This window comes from Taudactylus pleione, unplaced genomic scaffold (genome assembly GCF_031769625.1).
Source record: "Taudactylus pleione unplaced genomic scaffold, aTauple2 ptg000053l, whole genome shotgun sequence".
Lineage (NCBI taxonomy): Eukaryota > Metazoa > Chordata > Amphibia > Anura > Myobatrachidae > Taudactylus > Taudactylus pleione.
The window spans coordinates 15,085,723-15,104,602 of NW_028284455.1; positions in this window are offsets into that span (position 1 = coordinate 15,085,723).

An 18,880-nucleotide genomic window follows, 5' to 3' on the forward strand; every position below is an offset into this window, starting at 1 on the left:
GCATGCAGGGGAGGCTTGCTGGGATGTGTAGTACCACAGCTAAAGACAATATTAATACTTCTATTTTACACAACACATTTACACTATCAACCCGGCACCCAACGGCCAGGGGTACAGAGGATAGCCACGGGCTATCAGCCTAGGCCTGTCATGCCCTGGAGAGGGGGACCTCTTTATTGGGGGGGTCCCCACCTCCCCAGAGATCCATGCTGACTAGCGGTCAGGGGTATTGCTTCGCCACGGAACCCGGTGAAAGGGTTTCCATGACTGTGGTATTTCCCCCCACTAGAAAGAGTCCGGTGCTGGTTATGAAAATTACAAGGGACCCCTACCCATTTTGTCCCCTGTTTTTCCACAACCAGGACTGGCTCAGCAAAGCCCCAGGCTGGTACTTAATATAGAGGGGCCCCTATGCATTTTGGTCCCAGTATTTTTAGAACCTGCACAGGCTGTACAGAGCCAGGGGCTGGTTATGTTTCTGGGGAGGGGGTGCACATCTTTTTTTTTAAAACACACAGACAGAAGCCATCATGGATCTCACTGATCTGCGATGGCTTCTGTATAATCGCAACCTTTAATGATAGTCGCATTAGAAAGTGTTAGTTTACATAGGGGAATACTCGCATAGATTCGCATAGTGTAGTAGCCACGAGGTCAGAAGTTTTCAGGCTATTACATTTGCGAGTCCCGGCACCAACTCACACCTTCAAATAATGTGCAAAGGTGCAAGTTGGATTTTCACTTTAAATCACGACCTATTACATTTGGCCAAAAGTATTTTATATATATATATATATATATATATATATACAAACTGAAAGCACATAAGCGGCACTCCAGAGACTTCCAAACAGGTGAAAACAGTGGTGTCTTTAATCAACATTTCGGGGTTCAACCCCGAAACGTTGATTAAAGACACCACTGTTTTCACCTGTTTGGAAGTCTCTGGAGTGCCGCTTTGGTGCTTTCAGTCTGTATTGATGGGAGTGATCTCCATGTTGAAGGCACCCGGAGCAAGGTACTGACCTGCTGTGGTCTGCAGAGTGCCGGACTTCCATTGTGCTATATATATATATATATATATATATATATATATATAAAGTCTTCTGAACTAAGTGGTACTGTATAATTTGTGTGGGTATCGCTTAAAAATTCTTTGATATTGATGTTGGAATGTGACACGAGCAAATGTGAAAAAAATGACCTCAGCACAAGGGTGAGTAGAGATTTTTCTAAATTTGACTCCTAAAGGGCTGAAAAGGGGTAAAATTTCCTCTTGAATGATTGGGTGACAAAGCAACATGGCCTAAATGCTGCAAGACTGTAAGCTCAATGTCTGGGAAGAGTGGTGGCTCCATAGGTGTGGCTGCAGCACAGTCCAATAATCAAATAGGGGAGCCACACCAACTGCCAGTGATGTTTGGCAGCATTTGGGGTGGCAGTTGGTGTGGCTCTAATATTTGAATATTGGACTGTGCTGCAGCCACCTCTCTGGAGCCTCCACTGATAAAGTGGATACTACCATGCTCCTTTATCCCAGAGGCATAAAATGAACTAAGCATACAGTATAACTTAAGTTAAAATGGGATGAAGGAAATGGTAATAGTAAATATCTATGGTGTACCTGGGTGAAACCAGGCACATCAGTTAGTCTCATATATTACCAATATTAAGGCTGACTCAAACACAGTATTGGGGTGTGCAGAGACATGCTATGGGAAATGAAAAAACAAACATACTGAACATGGATAGATATAATGTGTGCTAGGGCAGGCACTCCAGAGGGTTATGGGGGAAGATCATATTCAACTGGTTTTGTCACATCCCTATCATACTTTACAAAAATATAGGAACACCTCTCCTTCCTGACCAGGCTGAGCTACTTAGCATTGGTTCAAGGCATCTACAGATGTGTCCTCATACATTGCCTTCAGCCATGCCCAACAGCTCCTCTCGGCACCCCAGGTCCTGTGCGACTTGGCCACGCTGAGAAACTTTCTCGCTCAAAATATGCATTTTATTCACATAGATAAAACAATTGGAAGTAACAAAACTACTCTGCTAGATTACACTGATCAATCTGCTATGCAACATTTGTACATCCATGTGCAACTGAGTCTGAATCTGTATATGAAGTGTTATGATGCAGCTGTTTCTCACACCAAGTTCCATTGTGCTTCATCTGCAACTTTGTATGTGTCTAAAACTAATTCCTGTTCAGTTCAATTTACAGTTTAATTTACCTTGAGGTATATTTACTAAAGTGCAGGTTTTTAGAAGTGGAGATGTTACCCATAGCAACCAATCAGATTCTAGTTAACATTTAACTAGTACCTTCTAGAAGATAATCTTGGATGTCATCTCGCTACCTGAAACTTAATATTTCTAAAACAGAATTAATTATATTTCCACCGGCCAATAACAGTTACCAATCTGATCTCTTTATCACTGTTGATAACTCAACAATCCACCCCACCCCACAAGCTCGCTGCCTTGGTGTCATCCTTGATTCTGAATTGTCCTTTGTTCCCCACATTCAATCTGTCTCAAAATCATGTTACATACATCTAAAAAACATATACAAAATTCGACCATATCTCACACAAGACACTGCAAAAACTCTAATCCATGCACTTATTATTTCCCGCATTGACTATTGCAATAGTCTCCTTACTGGTCTTCCCAAAAACAGGCTATCGCCATTACAATCCATTATGAATGCAGCTGCGAGGCTTATCTTCCTTGCCAAACGTTCATCGTCTGCTGCCCCGCTCTGTCAGTCCCTCCATTGGTTGCCGGTTTTCTACCGTATTCAATACAAAATACTGTTACTTACACATAAGGCCATTAACCGAATTACACCAACATACATCTCTTCACTCATCTCAAAATATCTCCCAACCCGACCTCTCCACTCAGCACGAGATCTGCGTCTCTCATCCCCATGCATTACTTGCTCCCATTTATGGTTACAGGACTTTCTTCGGGCTGCACCCACTCTATGGAATGCCTTACCACATACAATAAGACTTACCTCTACTCTTCAATCCTTCAAGCGTTCCCTGAAAACTCACCTCTTCAGACAAGCTTATCAGATTCCAGAACCGACCACATAACCTTCATAGCTTCCATGTCTTATCACATCCCCTCTCACAGTCCACACATAACCTCACATATTGTCTTTCTTTCACATACTCCTGACATTTTGCCGACATTCCTGTGTGACTGGATCATGCAGCCCACCAAGAAACTCTGCATTCTGGCCAGACCAAATTGCAATATATAGCACCTATCCTTGTGTATCAATGCCTATTTCCCTATAGATTGTAAGCTTGCAAGCAGGGCCCTCTTACCTCTATGTCTGTCTGTTATTACCCTGTTTTGTTCTATCAATGTTTCCAATTGAATATGCTGCGCTATATAAGAAACTGTTAATAAATAAATAAATAAATAAAATAATAGCTAGAATCTAATTGGTTGCTATGGGCAACATCTCCACTTTTAAAAACGCTCACTTTTAGTAAATATACCCCCTTGAGTTGTGTTTTGCTGCATGTGCAATGAGAATAAGACAGAGATTTTAAAGAAAAAGATGGTATACTTCACCTTCCAGAGCACCTCAGTCGCACCGGGTGTCTCACGTCGTATGGCGCAAAGACACTAGGGACCTGATTCAGAGCTGTATGTAATTCGCACACAATGCCACTATTCCCATAGTTGAGAGATTATTTGCAACCAGTGGCGGCTCCAGTGGTGGGGCTGCAGCACGGTCCAAAATTCAAATAGGGGAGATACACCAACTGCCAGTGATGTTTGGCAGCAGTTAGGGTGACAGTTGGTGTGACTCCACTATTTGAATTTTGAACCATGCTGCAGCCACACCTCTGGAGACGACCACTATTTGCATCTGTTCATGCATGAAAAAAATCTCCTGCAACGCATGCATTACACAGAGTGTATGCACAAAGGTGCTGTTGTGATCAATTCAGATGATCCAGAAGTGTGGTGGAAAAGTGATGGGCAGTCCTGGGCAGTGACTGGCAAGTAGTGCTGTTCAGTGTGCGTATTACGGGAGTGTCATGGGTGTGTTAATTCAAGCGGCTGTGTTCACAGCTGTACTGCTGCAAGCATAGGAAAAACTGCACCTGCCATAGGGCTATTGCAATATTCGATGGATACACCAATTGGTATTACAGCTTGCACAGGTGCTAGGTGCTAAAAGTATGCATGGATGTACAGTACACAAGAGAAGGAGTTTGTATGCCATCTGTATAAACTCGCAGACGGGAGACTGCCAATACACGGTGCTGCATCACTTTTGCGTGTGACTCAGAAGCAGGCCCTGAGTGTATGAGGTCACATCTGTATGGGCGATCATATAGATTTCAGCCCCTTCACATATGGGTGCCAGGGCCAATGCTAAATAGAACTTGCCCTTTCCTGAAACTATTGCCTGGAAGGTACTAGTTTAAAAAAAAAACACCTGTGTATCCCTTACTAAGTTATAGTGTTTTATGTGGCCCCTTGCTTACAAACATATTTTATCTGTGGCCCCTGTAATAAATATATTAATATCTGTGTACCCTTTTTAAGTTAAATTATTCATTTTGAATCTTTATTATTTGTAATTAATTTATTTGCACAATCCAAATTTGTCCTGTAGTGTAGTGGCTCTTATACTTACCTTTTTGTCATATTACTTGATCCTGTGTAGTCCAAAGAGATAAGGATAAAAAATCTGGAAAACAGCACCCCAGACACATATTGTATGAGTAACATTGATAGGCAAGCCTGGCTATTATACAGATGGAGAGTAAGTCTTATGAACACTGCTCATGATTGGCTGCCCATGTATAAAGTAGGTGGATTTGCTGATCTTAGCTCATAGGTTCTCAAATTTGTTCCTCAGGACCCCAAACAGTTCATGTTTTCCTTATCTCCTCACAGAATCGCAAGTGAAATAATTAGCTCCACCTGTTGATATTTTAAAATGTGTCAGTGAGTAATGACTACACCTGTGTACCTGCTGGGTGACCTGGAAAATGTGACCTGTATGGGGTTCTGAGGACCGAGTTTGAGAACCATTAGTCTAATAGCTACTTCGATCAGTATAACATGAGATGTCATAAAGCTCATCTCATCTTGGTTCCATAAACATGATAATCAGTTCTGCTCATAGATTACTACAATGGCCTCCAAGTCACCAAATCTCAATATAATATAGCACCTTTGGAATGAGGAGGACAGGAGATTCTCAGAATGAATGTGTAGCCGACAAATATACTGCAACTGAGGGATGATATCATGTCAACATGGACCACAATCTCTAAGGAGTTTGCCTGTAATGTGATTCCCTAAAATTGGGCCAAAACCCAGTTGTCAGGGGTTATACTTACTATTTTACTATGTATGTATGTATGTATCTATTTAGAAAAAATTAAAGTTTGAGGTATTGATCATCAAAGCTTTTAATCTGGTAATCCAACAACAAGGTCCTAATTTTTTGAATCACTCATATCTACAGTATGCTTCAGATGTTACAGAAATGCTGAAAAAAAAAACAGAGTGAAGTCTAGCATCCCCCAGTGCCCATGGGTTCCCATTGCAATATAACATCCCCTCAGTGGCAATAGATTCCACTTTGACAATTGAGACAATTGATCCCCAGTGGCATTACCCCCCATCCCAATAATAATCCCCTCCCTCCCCAATAGCAGTAAACTACCTGTGTCTATGGAAAACACCTCACCCCCCGATGCAATGATTACATTTGTGGAATTAATTCCCCACCCCCTAGTGTCTATAGATTGCCCCCTGTGGGCATAGATCCACCCTGCCAATATCCCACCCAATGCAGAGCACAATAGAGTAGGTCTCACAGAGGACTGATCAGTTGTAATGCAGAGATCAGCAATAGTTCTCAGAAGGGAAAAGGGCTGCCTTATATGTAACATTAGGCTGGCAGGTCAGTAGCTATAACATTAAGCAATATTTTAAAACAAAACAACAACAACAACAACAACAAATAATAATAATAATAATAATAATAATAATAGGGGTGATGACCAATAGTTGATATGATAAAAAAAAAAACATGTACTGTATGGTTATGTGGAAGACCTGATTATTTCTGATCATGTTAAAGTAATCCTAAAATAAACAAATTTAGAATTTTTATTACCATTTGTTGAGCATACAGTACACGCTGTAATGTTCCTGCTTTTTTTTAATTATTATTTCACTGATGTCCCTACTAAGGACCATAAATTATTTTCCATCATAACCAATTGCTAGGAAATGAATCACTGTAGCTGTAGCCTATTAGTCATGCAAATCACCCCTGTAAAGCCTGGGAGACAGTGTAGGAACTATTGAGTTTTTTTTATTTTCTCCTCTAAATCTCTTTCTTTCCATTTGTATAAGGCTGAAATGAAGCAGATGCCCTCCAGGTGTACTACAGAGCACGTCTGAAAAATATAACTGACAAAAAAAGCCTCATCTCATTAACCATATTGAACTTTAATTTGCATTTCACCATAAAATTTCTATTAATCTACAGCTACCAGCGTAGAGTAAAAAAAAGTAAATTAAATGAACCCTTCTTTTTAAAAAGCTCAGGGATCTCTTGAAATCCGCAGATTCATTTGGGGAAGCAGCGAGGATCATTGAACAGACTGTCTGCCTATGACAGAAGTCATCCAGAGGAAGGGACTCTGGAAGGTCACATTTGTTATATTTACAGAAGACTTTCTTAGTTGTAAATGCTCTTTTTGCTGTTGAATGCACTTGTTATCAAATTCATGTTTATAGTGAAAGGGCAATGAACAAGTGATATTCCCAGAGAGTCTGCCCTTCATATGACCGTTCAATAGTGATACTAAATGAAAATTTAATGCTCTTTGAAAGGAAAACAGGTTCTGGCATTCAATCTATTCTAAAAGAAAGCAGAAGGGGAAGCCCAGAGCTCGCTGTACAGACTAGTATCATTTCAGCATCATCACACTGACAGCGGTGGATGTTTGCTATAAAATACACTCAATATTTAACCCTAATGATAAAACACGTGCGCTGTTTTTACTTTTTTCTTTCATTAAAGCTCCTTTAATTTTCAGAGTAGAAATATAAAGATTTTGTCTTTTTTTTCTTCCCATGTGCTGTCCATCTGCTCCATGGTTCCAGCCAGGAGTATTAGCATACGTGGAATGGAAATCCCCTCCTTATTGGCGCCAGATAATCACAGATCATTTCCAAACAGTATAAATAAACAGTTGTCAGATTTACCTCCTACTACTTTATGTCCACGTTGGCTGAGCTGGACTGCGTACAGTGGAACTGTGCATGACAGCTAATAGCTTGTTTAGGCTGGTTACCTAGCGTCAGTGTAAATAATCCTGCAGTATTCTATGTATGCTGTAATACAACGGGAACTGCAGTTTTAACATCCTTATTTATGACATCGAGTGTTATTTTAGAATATAACATACAGAATGTACTACACTAAATGTTGCCATATTTCTGCAGAATTGAATTTCACATTCCAAGGATAAAGCAATTTGTGTTATAATTTATCAGATTCTATACAGAGGATGTCAAATTCAGGACAATGGAAAAAACATCATAATAGTCTAATTGGTTCTAATTAGAGAGCCAACCCGGTTACATTTTTCTTTAGGCCAGAATATTGGATCATCTAGACCACCAAGGTATCTGCTCCATGTCCCACTAGGGGCTCCAATTGCAGTTGTGTGTACCACTTAAAGTTGTTAATAGCCCTCCATAGTGTTAAGAACAATTGTAAAAAATGTAGACAAAATCTAAGATTCTGCAACAGCGACACAAGTTATCCTCAATGAAGGTGATCTTCAAGGAGCCATTTACTAGAAAAAATACCTGAGTCAGCTTAATATACAGAGTGGGTGAATGACCAAAGACAATGGGCCTGATTCTGAGTCAGATGCAGATATTGCCACAGCTGCGTCTTTGCTGCAGTCACGTATGCGTCTTATGCTAATGCAGCGGCTGATTTTCTAGAACCAGAGACGGTCACCTGCAGTACCTTGAGATGGTGCATTTCCATCTTGGAGAGTCTTGAGACCATCAGACGCACCAACTGTGCACCATCGACACTTGTGCCAGCTCTATGGCATATGCAGTTCTCCTGTCTGATAATGGACTTTTATGTGAGTGGTTCTTTGCCTTCGGACACAGCCACATCAAGCAACATGCTTGGGACATGGCCGCATCTGCTTAGCCACTCCAGCGTAACCTCCCAGGCACTCCAATTAAAATTCAATGTCTGAATCGGTACTGCATCTCTGAGTGGTAACAATTGGAACTCGTGCGCAGTGTGACTCGGATGCATGCACTTACATCAAACGTCCGTTCGCGTGCAACATCGCCAAAGCATTCACTTTTGAATAAGGCCCAGTGAAACATGCCCCTAAGTCTTCTGATAATAATCGAAAATGCAAGAAGCATTTTTAATCATCCTGAAGAAGAAGACGAAGAAGACATGTCAGTAACATTCACAGTCAGCAGAGTCGTTTAATAGAATTAAAAGGCTGGATGTACTAAAGGGAAAATGCGTCCAAAACACGAAAACTGCTATCTTCTGAGTTCTGGACGCATTACCCATATGTACTAAGCTCCAGAATGTGATACTTTCCAGAGTTTGGACCCAACAGGCAACGCCATTTATAGATTGGTAGTACAGCTACTGTCACCAAATGCATTTCATCATAAGCAACAAATGTAGAGGTGTTAATTTTAATAAGAATCAAGGTGCCTATCTACTTTGACTATCTCAAACATGTATAACAATAATCAAAATCATTCCTTCTTTAAGATAAATTTAGATTAGTACCACATAACTATATGTTTATAAATAGTTAAAAATATTCCTGAAATTTTGAAATGCTCCACAAGAAAAGATACTTGTGTTAGAGTAAGCAATTAATTGTATACATTAATATAATAATACACTATTTCGAAATAGCTATTAGCTGGTGTTCAATTTAAATGGTTAAAACTTTTTAACTGAGAACATTTTTATTTATTTATTGGGTAGAAGGGTTTCCATGATGTGTGGAAGATAACCTATAGATGAATACATTATATAAATTGAAGATTGCCCTTTGGGAAATGGAATTCAAGTTCTAAATCTATTTAGATAAGCCATTTACAAAGATTTTTTGATGTATGCAAAATATTTATGTATATATTTTAGGTGGAAGACTAAATAAGCTCCTTTCCCAACAAGAAACATTTTGGATTTAATACACTAGGCACTTGCTCTGAATGATTATTTTGAAAAGCCATATAAATTGTTCTTTTTTAAATATATTTCTAGACTTTTAATTAATTTCCTAGCTTTCATATTTCATTTTTATCATGTTTACAGTGCTGCGTCACCAGGAACGATGCTAGGCTTCCATGCGCTCAGTGCCATCCTGTGCTGCTTAGCCACACCTCTTCCCCCCCTGAGCGCTTACCCAATAACGCTAGAAGGAGGAACGGGGGCGGGCTTTTCCACTGCAGCCAGCTGATGGCGAGCTCAGGAAGGGAGCAGGGCTGTGCTCTGGGCGATGGCCCTGCTAGCCCGTGCCTAGAGCTGCCACTGTGCGTCACTTCCCGCTCTGGACTGGATGGGCATTATGTTGCGGTTGGCCATTTGCTTTGGTTGGCACTGATTGCATTTGTAAGGTAGCCAGGAAGTCCATTTGCTGACATTCACATTCAGTGATTAGAATGTGGAACACTACTTCAGGTCCTCAATTCCGTGTTTAATATGTTTTATACATTTGTTATATATATCGTTTTTGATGCATATATAAGAAATTTGGTTATTTTTCAGGTCCTGAATAGTATAATATTTTAGCAGTGGGCACTGTTTTATTATATAATATTGAACATATACTGTACCAATTTTATAATAGTGGTTAGAAGATCTCTGCCATTTTGTTTTCCGCACATGTATTATATTACTGTAACCAGTGCTCGAAGTGAGCCGGTATACAACGGTATGGTATACCGGTACTTCAAGCACTGAGCCCTGCTGTGCCACCCGCTGCCTTAACAGCAGGAAACTAGAACCTACCAGGCCCTTTTATGCCACACACGTGGGGCAATCAGAGAGACGCTGGTCCTGATCTGGGTGGCAGCAGCAGGGGAGGAAGAGCCAGTGGGGGAGGCTAACTTTTGGTGCAGAGAGTCCCTACAACAGGTAATCCGGGGGAATGATCCCTACTGCGGGAGATGGACACCCGATCCCCCTCTCCCGCGAGATAAGCGGCTGCTGCTCTGCACTTCTCCTCCTGTGTTCTTACAGGGCTTCCAGACTGACAGGCAAACAAGCCAATTGGAGCTCGCGGACCTGTCAGCCTGGGAGCCCTGGCAGAGCGCAGGAGGAGAAGTGCAGAGCAGCAGCTTACCTCGGAGCAGCTTACATCGGAGGGGCTTGGTGATGGTCCCCCAGATTTCCAGTTGTAGGGATTAATTGTGCCAAAAGTTACCCTCCCCACATGTTCCCCACGGCCCATTGGCTCCACCACCCTCCGCTGCTGCCACCCGGATCGGGACCAGGGTCTCCCCACTGCTGCCTCCCGCTCTCCAGTCCCTCGGGGCTCCTGCTGTTTGCTGAGTGCTGAGGAGCCAGTGCCCTACTATCGATATACTGTCTCCAGCCCTACTCTCTGCTTGCGTGAATACTACCTATATACCTATCTACCTGCCTGCTCTCTACTTACCTACCTACTACCTGCCTATGTACTACCTTCCTGCTATCTACCTAACTACCTATTGTGTACTTACCTACTGCCCACCTTCCTACTGCCTACCTTGCTACTTATTTACAGTCTACTCTCTACGCTTACCTACCACTTGCCTATATACTCCCTACCTGCTATAAACCTAACTGCCTATTGTCTTCTTACCTACTGCCTAACTTATTACTTACCTGTCTACTCTCTACTTACCTACAACCTGCCTATACACTACCAACCTACTATTAACCTAATCACCATTTGTCTATTTACCTACTGCCCACCTTGCGACTACCTACCTTACTACATACTGATCTACTTACCTACTATCAACCGTGCAGGAGAGATGGGATTGCTACGCATGTAGCAGTCCATCAGCTCCAATTGACTAGCTGACACTGTCAGATTCAAAATGACTTCAGAGTTGTGCCGCTGTCTCTCCAGGGATGCCTGCCGGCATGGCACCAAATCCACACCTGGCATATGAAGGGGTGGTCTGCGGCTGCTGCCGGTTGTCCCATGATGCGGAGGCGAGAGGATGCTGGAGGGACAAGGGGAGGTAAGAGGCTACGTGGTAGGGGGAGCTTTACTGTGGGGCATAATGGCTTAAGGGGCATTACTGTGAGGCATAATGTGTGAGGGGCACTAATTCTGCATGGCATAATTTGAAGCGGGCATTACTGTGTGGCATCACTTGTAAAGAGCATTACTTTTTGGCATAATTTGTTTAACGGGCATTACTGTGTGTGGTATAATGTGTAAGGGGCATTACTATTACATGACAATGTGTTATAAGGGGCACTGCTATTGTGTGGCATAATGTGCATAAGGGATGCTACGGTGTGGTACACTACACTGATGAAAGGGGGCACGTCTTAAGGTTACACTCCTTTTGAGTGACCACACCTTCTTTTCCAGCACATCTACGACCTTAAATATTCCATACCCCCACTTCAAAATTCCCACTTCGACCACTGACTGTAACTCATTAACTTAGTGCTATATAAACCAGATGCATAAACCTAATGTCCCTGAGGAAGTCTAAATGATGCCTTAAACGTCTTGACAAAATGTGTTAAATACATGGTGGCCACTGCCATCCACCATATTTAGATGAGCACTATTGTTTTTTTAACATTGTACATGTGATTCCTGCTTTCTTGAAAATTGTTATACTGCATGTCACAATAGCATTACGCTATGTGCTTTCCTCTGTTTTATTTTCTCTGAGTTTCAGTATTAAAGAAGAAATTACTTTTAGAGAACCCTCTTTTGGCATTCATTTGATACACCAGATAAGCCACTTTATTTATGCAATTTGATTCACCGTATAAGTATTATGCACAGGAGTTAGAGTAGTTGTGGCTCTCTTGTTAGCTTTTCATTATATATACATATATATATATATATACAGTATATTGCGATAACTTGGGGTAATTAGCCCGATAGAGGGTAGTTTCGTGCAGTGTTTAGGTGCTTTAACGAGGGTCCACACACAGCTTCCGTGTAAATGAATGGAATAGTGCTTTACATTTCATAATGGAAATCAGGAAACAAAAGTGAACAGAAAATAATAAACAACCTAGCCACTATTTAGGGCGTCTAACTCCCATCTTGACCCCTGACTATAATGGTGAAGCTAGTCTGCCAATAAAGTCTCTGCCTGCTTCTCTGCAGGTCTGTTGCTGGCTCCAGTCTGGCTTGGCTGCCACAGCTATACAAAACACAGTCAGTTTTGGTAGCCTTCCCTGTCTCCTCCAGGTATAGGCTCTGGCTTCCCCAGCATGCAGCTTAGCTGCTTTAATATCACACAGTCTGGGAGATTTGTTGTCCCCCCTGCCTCCTGCAGGTCCCGACTCATGCCTCCTGGCCCCTAATGGCTTGGCTTAGCTTCACTAGGCTCTCTGGCTACCACAGTCCCACTTAGACTGTCTCCAATGGCAGCTTGACTGGTCTGCCTTCTCAACAGCTCACACCTGAGCTCTTTTCACAAGGCAGCACAATGGTGTGTCACAACTCAGTATTTCTACCCTGTGTGGGAGGATCTCTCCAACCCCACACAGAATCTGCTGTTCACCAGCGCCATCTCTGGTGATACTGCCACAATATATAGCGAAAAGCAAACAAGGGTGTGTGTGTGTGTGTAAATGATTGACAGTCAACATAGTGGACCCACTTGATTTGTCCCTACTGTTCCTGATTACTGATTTCTTGTGCTGCATGGTGATGTGTAGTAAAAGGGTAATTTACATGCAAAATGCAGAAAGTGCATTGTAATAATATACAGTAAACATGGCATGATTAAGATTGTAGTGCTCCTAGGTCAGCTGAGACTTTATTGCAAGTGATATGTTTACATGCGTTGGCTCAGCAGCAGTGTCCCTGGAAATTATTTTGAAATCTTTGCAGCTATGTCATAGGTCGCAGACTGTTCAGTCCTGCTAACAGTCATGTATATACTGTGTACGATTTTCTCTTTGCTTTCAGCACAGTATGGCTATTTGTGAGAGAGATCATCAGCTCTGACAGTTCCCACTGTCACTATCGGCTATAAAACTGATGTATTGTTCAGCAACTCCAAATACATTACACATTGCTGAACCGTAACAGATGACTCATACATGAACGCTTAATATGAATGCAGGAGCTCTGCTCACTATAGTTTAATATGAGTTAAATGGGATGTCAGATTTCTCATTGTGCGCCTTTCCATATTACCATATATGATATAAATATATCCTATCCCTCACATACATGTAACTCTATGGGAAAGTAAATAGATTAATCACAAAATGAGAAAACAAGCTCCTGTATGCATTGAGTTTTGGGCAAATGTACCTATTTGACCACCTTGCATACATAGATGCAGGGCTGATACCAGTGGGGCCCGGGACTGACAAAATAGGCAGGGCCCCTGAGCCCCTTTCACCTTTCCCCCGCTACTGCTAAGTCTCATGAGTCATGACTTACCTCATTGCCTTGAAGAATACAGCTCCTCTGACCTCTTCCTTTCTTTCAGCAGCAAGTCATGAAGTCATGTGCTGCAACTCCAAAGGAAAAAAAAAATTATTGAACAAGGGCAGGGGCAAAAGCAGGATTTTCTGGGGGGGTTTCTAATATATACAGTATATATATATATATATATATATATAGTCGTGCCCTTACATTAAGACTGTATCTAAAAAAATGGATTTCTCCATAGAGAATTCTGAAGGGGGGGCAGGGTGTTTAAGGGGCTACACCTCAAAGCTATAGGAGGTACCGAAATTAAATTTGGTAGTGGTGGGTAGAACTGTCGCACGGTGCTGCATGCCAAATTTCAGGGCACAAACATAAAAAATGAGGACATGGGAGTAATCTAAATCTCCAACTGTCAGTTTTTTCTGACATTCACAATTAGGAACCCTTTTCTGCTATAGTCTATTGGGGATTTTTGGGAAGGCATAACTCAGGGTAGTGGTGGAATTTAGACTTGGGGTTTGTTTTATTAGGTAGCTATTGTGCCAGGGTACGTGATTTTGTGGTTAAGGTAAATTAGAAAGTTACAGTTTTTAAACTATTACCTCAAGAATGCGCCGTTGTAGAGATAAGAGTTTGAAACTTGTTGCGCAGCCTCAGTAGGAGCCTCCAGCAGGTGTAGTCATAGTGGCATCACTTGGTTGCAGCAAGATGGCCGTAGTTTGCGTAGCGGGTGATAGCGGCGCTGGAAAAAAACAATGGTAGTAGCGACGGGGACATGGATGCGGCGTTGGGGACATCAGCGGCGGCGGTGGCATGGGTGTTTGCGGTGGGTCGTGGGTGTCATCGGTGTTGTCATCAGTGCGGGTGTAGGTGGGACCCAGCGGTGGCGGTGCGGGCATTGGCGGCGGGCCTGGATCTGAGAGGATCCAGTCCCCGCCAGCCATTCTGCCAAATACGGCAGAGGCGCCAATTGAAAAATTGGCGCCTCAGCGCTATTTTTGAAATTCAAAGATGGCCGCCACAAGCCAATCACGGCTTGCGGTGGCCATCTTTGAATTTCAAAAATGGCGCTGAGGTGCCATTTTTGCAATGGGTGCCACTGCTGTACACGGCAGAATGGCTGGCGGGGACTGGACCCTCTCGGATCCAGGCCCGCCGCCAACACCCGTACAGGCACTGGTCCCGCAGCTGCCAGGTACTGCCAACAATGACGTCACGAGCCATGATTGGCTTGCGGTGGCCATATTTGATTTTCAAAAATGGCCACCGTGAGCCAATCACGACCTTGTATGTCATTGCAGGTGGCGGCACCTGAAGAGGACCACATAAGCCCTGGGGAGGTGGCAGCCACCCCCCAGGTGAAGACGCCAGAAGCCCTGGTGGGTGGGTGCCCGCCATACAAAGTCGTCAAAGCCTTGGCGGGTTGGCGACTGCCAGGCAAAGCCTCCGAAGCCCTGGTGGGTTGTCGCCCACTAGGCGAAGATACCATAAGTCCTAGTGGGCGTCAGCCATGAAAAAGAGCTGACACAGGCTGTCGCCCACTAGGTGAAGATGCCGAAGCCCTGGTGGGTTGGCGCCTGCCAGGCAAACACACCAGAAGCCCTAGTGGGCAGCGGCCATGTAAAAGAGCTAACACAGACTGCCGCCCACTAGGCAAAGATGCCGAAGCCCTGGCTGGTTGCCGCCGCCTGGCGAAGACAACAGAAGTCCTAGAGGGAGGCAGCCACAAAAAAAAGCTGACACAGGCTGCCGCCCACTAGGTGAAGATGTCGAAGCCCTGGTGGGTTGGTGCCCACCAGGTGAAGATGCTGAAGCCCTGGCAGGTTGGTGCCTGCCTGGCAAAGACAACAGAATTCCTAGTGGGAGGCAGCCATGAAAAAAAGAGATAACACAGGCTGCCGCCCACTAGGGGAGGACACCGAAGCCCTGGCATGTCAGTGCCTGCCATGCAAAGATGACGGAAGTCCTAGTGGGAGGCAGCCACAAAAAAAGAGCTAACACAGGCTGCCACCCACCAGGCGAAGACACCGAAGTCCTGGCGTGTTGATGCCCACCAGGCGAAGACGCCGGAAGTCCGAGTGGGAGGCAGCCACAAAAAAGAGCTGACACAGGCTGCTGCCCAAAAGGTGAAGACATCAAAGCCCTGGAGGGACGCCAAAGCCCTAGCGGATTGGCGCCCGCCAGGCAAAGATGCCGAAGCCCTGGCGGGTTGGCTCCTGCCAGGCAAAGATGCCATAAGTCCTAGTGGGTGGCAGCCATGGAAAAGAGCTGACACAGGCTGTCGCCTACTAGGTGAAGACACAGAAGCCATGGCAGGTTGGTGCCCACCAGACAAAGACACCAGATGCCCTAGTGGGCGGCGGCCATGTAAAAGAGCTAACACAGGCTGCCACCCACTAGGCGAAGATGCCGAAGCCCTGGCGGGTTGGCGCCAGCCTGGCGAAGATGCCGGAAGTCCTAGTGGGAGGCAGCCATAAAAAAGAGCAAACACAGGCTGCCGCCCACTAGGTGAAGATGTCAAAGCCCTGGCGAGTTAGCGCCTGCCAGGCGAAGACGCCGGAAGTCCTAGTGGGAGGCAGCCACAAAAAAGAGCTGACACAGGCTGCTGCCCAAAAGGTGAAGACATCAAAGCCCTGGAGGGATGCCAAAGCCCTAGCGGATTGGCGCCCGCCAGGCAAAGATGCCAAAGCCCTGGCGGGTTGGCTCCTGCCAGGCAAAGATGCCATAAGTCCTAGTGGGTGGCAGCAATGGAAAAGAGCTGACACAGGCTGTCGCCTACTAGGTGAAGGCACAGAAGCCCTGGCAGGTTGTTGCCCACCAGACAAAGACACCAGATGCCCTAGTGGGTGGCGGCCATGTAAAAGAGCTAACACAGGCTGCCGCCCACTAGGCGAAGATGCCGAAGCCCTGGCGGGTTGGCACCAGCCTGGCGAAGACGCCGGAAGTCCTAGTGGGAGGCAGCCATGAAAAAGAGCTAACACAGGCTGCCGCCCACTAGGTGAAGATGTCAAAGCCCTGGCGAGTTAGTGCCTGCCAGGCGAAGACGCCGGAAGTCCTAGTGGGAGGCAGCCACAAAAAAGAGCTGACACAGGCTGCTGCCCAAAAGGTGAAGACATCAAAGCCCTGGAGGGATGCCAAAGCCCTAGCGGATTGGCGCCCGCCAGGCAAAGATGCCAAAGCCCTGGCGGGTTGGCTCCTGCCAGGCAAAGATGCCATAAGTCCTAGTGGGTGGCAGCCATGGAAAAGAGCTGACACAGGCTGTCGCCTACTAGGTGAAGACACCGAAGCCTTTGCAGGTTGGTGCCCATCAGACAAAGACACCAGATGCCCTAGTGGGCAGCGGCCATGTAAAAGAGCTAACACAGGCTGCCGCCCACTAGGCGAAGATGCCAAAGCCCTGGTGGGTTGGCGCCAGCCTGGCGAAGACGCCGGAAGTCCTAGTGGGAGGCAGCCATGAAAAAGAGCTAACACAGGCTGCCGCCCACTAGGTGAAGATGTCAAAGCCCTGGTGAGTTAGCGCCTGCCAGGTGAAGACGCTGAAGCCCTGGCAGGTTGGTGCCTGCCAGACGAAGACACCAGAAGTCCTAGTGGGAGGCAGCCATGAAAAAGAGCTAATGCAGGCTACTGCCCACTAGGTGAAGACACCAAAGCCCTGGCAGGTTGTTGCCCACCAGGCAAATACACCAAAGCCCTGGTGGGTTGGCATCCGCCAGGTAAAAACACCAAAGCCCTGGCGGGTTGATGCCTGCCTGCCAGGCGAAGTCACTGATGCCCTGGTGGGCTGGTGCCCACCAGGTGAAGATGCCTAAGCCCTGGGGTGGTGGCGGCCACATAAAAGAGCTTAAAGGCCTCCATCCCCCAGGTGAAGATCTGTAAATTAAAATATTACAAAATTAAAGTGTGTTGTGTTATTTTAATATTTTTTTTTACAGGTGGACTACAGGTGGCAGTGGGCCCTAATGCCCAGCATGCTGGTACTTGTGGTTTTCCAAGTACCAGCATGCAGGGAGGCATGTTGGTACCTATAGTTCACCTGCAAAAGAAAATATTATTTAAAATGCACCACATCACACAATCAACCTGGCACCCACTGCCCAGGGGTGCTGGGGATAGCCCTGGGCTATCAGCCTAGGCCTGGGGTGCCCTGAGGAGGGGTACCCCTTTATTGGGGGGGTCCCCAGCTCCTCAGGGATCCCCGGCCTGGATTGACTAGCAGTCAGGGATGATGCTGCGGCTGGGGGCCCAGTGAAATGCAACCAGGGCTGGTTGTGCCTATATACGGGGGATCCCTATGTCATTTGTCCCTTGCATTTAACCACAACCAGGACTGGCTGCCTGTGTCTAAAATAAATATTTTTTTAAAAATGGCGTGGCCCCCTCCCCTAAAAAGCAACCAGCCCCGGGCTATGGAGCCCCAGTACTGGTTGTGCTAAATACAGGGGACAAATGATGTAGGGGTCCCCTGTATTAAGCACAAACAGCACCAGACTTTTCAGAATCTGTCCTGGTTGCCAAAATACAGTGGAAAAATGATGTAGGGATCCCCCGTACTTAGCGCAACCAGCACAGGGTTCTGAGCTGGTCCTGGTTCTGGAAATACAGGGGGAAAAATGCATAGGACCCCCCTGTATTTCCCAGAACAAGCACCGGACCCTTTCTAGTGGGGGGGTGATGTCACAGCCCCCCAGCCCCCTTTCACCGAGCCCCCCAGTCAAGGCATCACCCCTGACCGCTAGTCAGCCCAGGCCAGGGGTCTATGAGGAGTTGGGGACCCCCCAATAAAGGGGTCCCTCTCAGGACACCCCAGGCCCAGGCTGATAGCCCGGGGCTATCCCCAGCACCCCTGGGCAGTGGGTGCTGGGTTGATTATGTAAAGTGTGGTGCATATGAAAATATAAATATTGTCTTTTGCTGTGGAACTACAGTTCCCAGCAAGACTCCCCCGCATGTTGGTTCTTGGAGAACTACAAGTATCAGCATGCGGAGCATTACAGGTTTGCTGGTACTTTTAGTTCCACAGCAAAAGCAATATTAAAATAAGCACACAACACACCATAGAAAAGTACAATTTTATTAAAACACACATGTACTCACACATGCATACACACTATCTCACATACTCACCTATGTATCCCTGAAGCCAATCTGTCCTCTTGTCC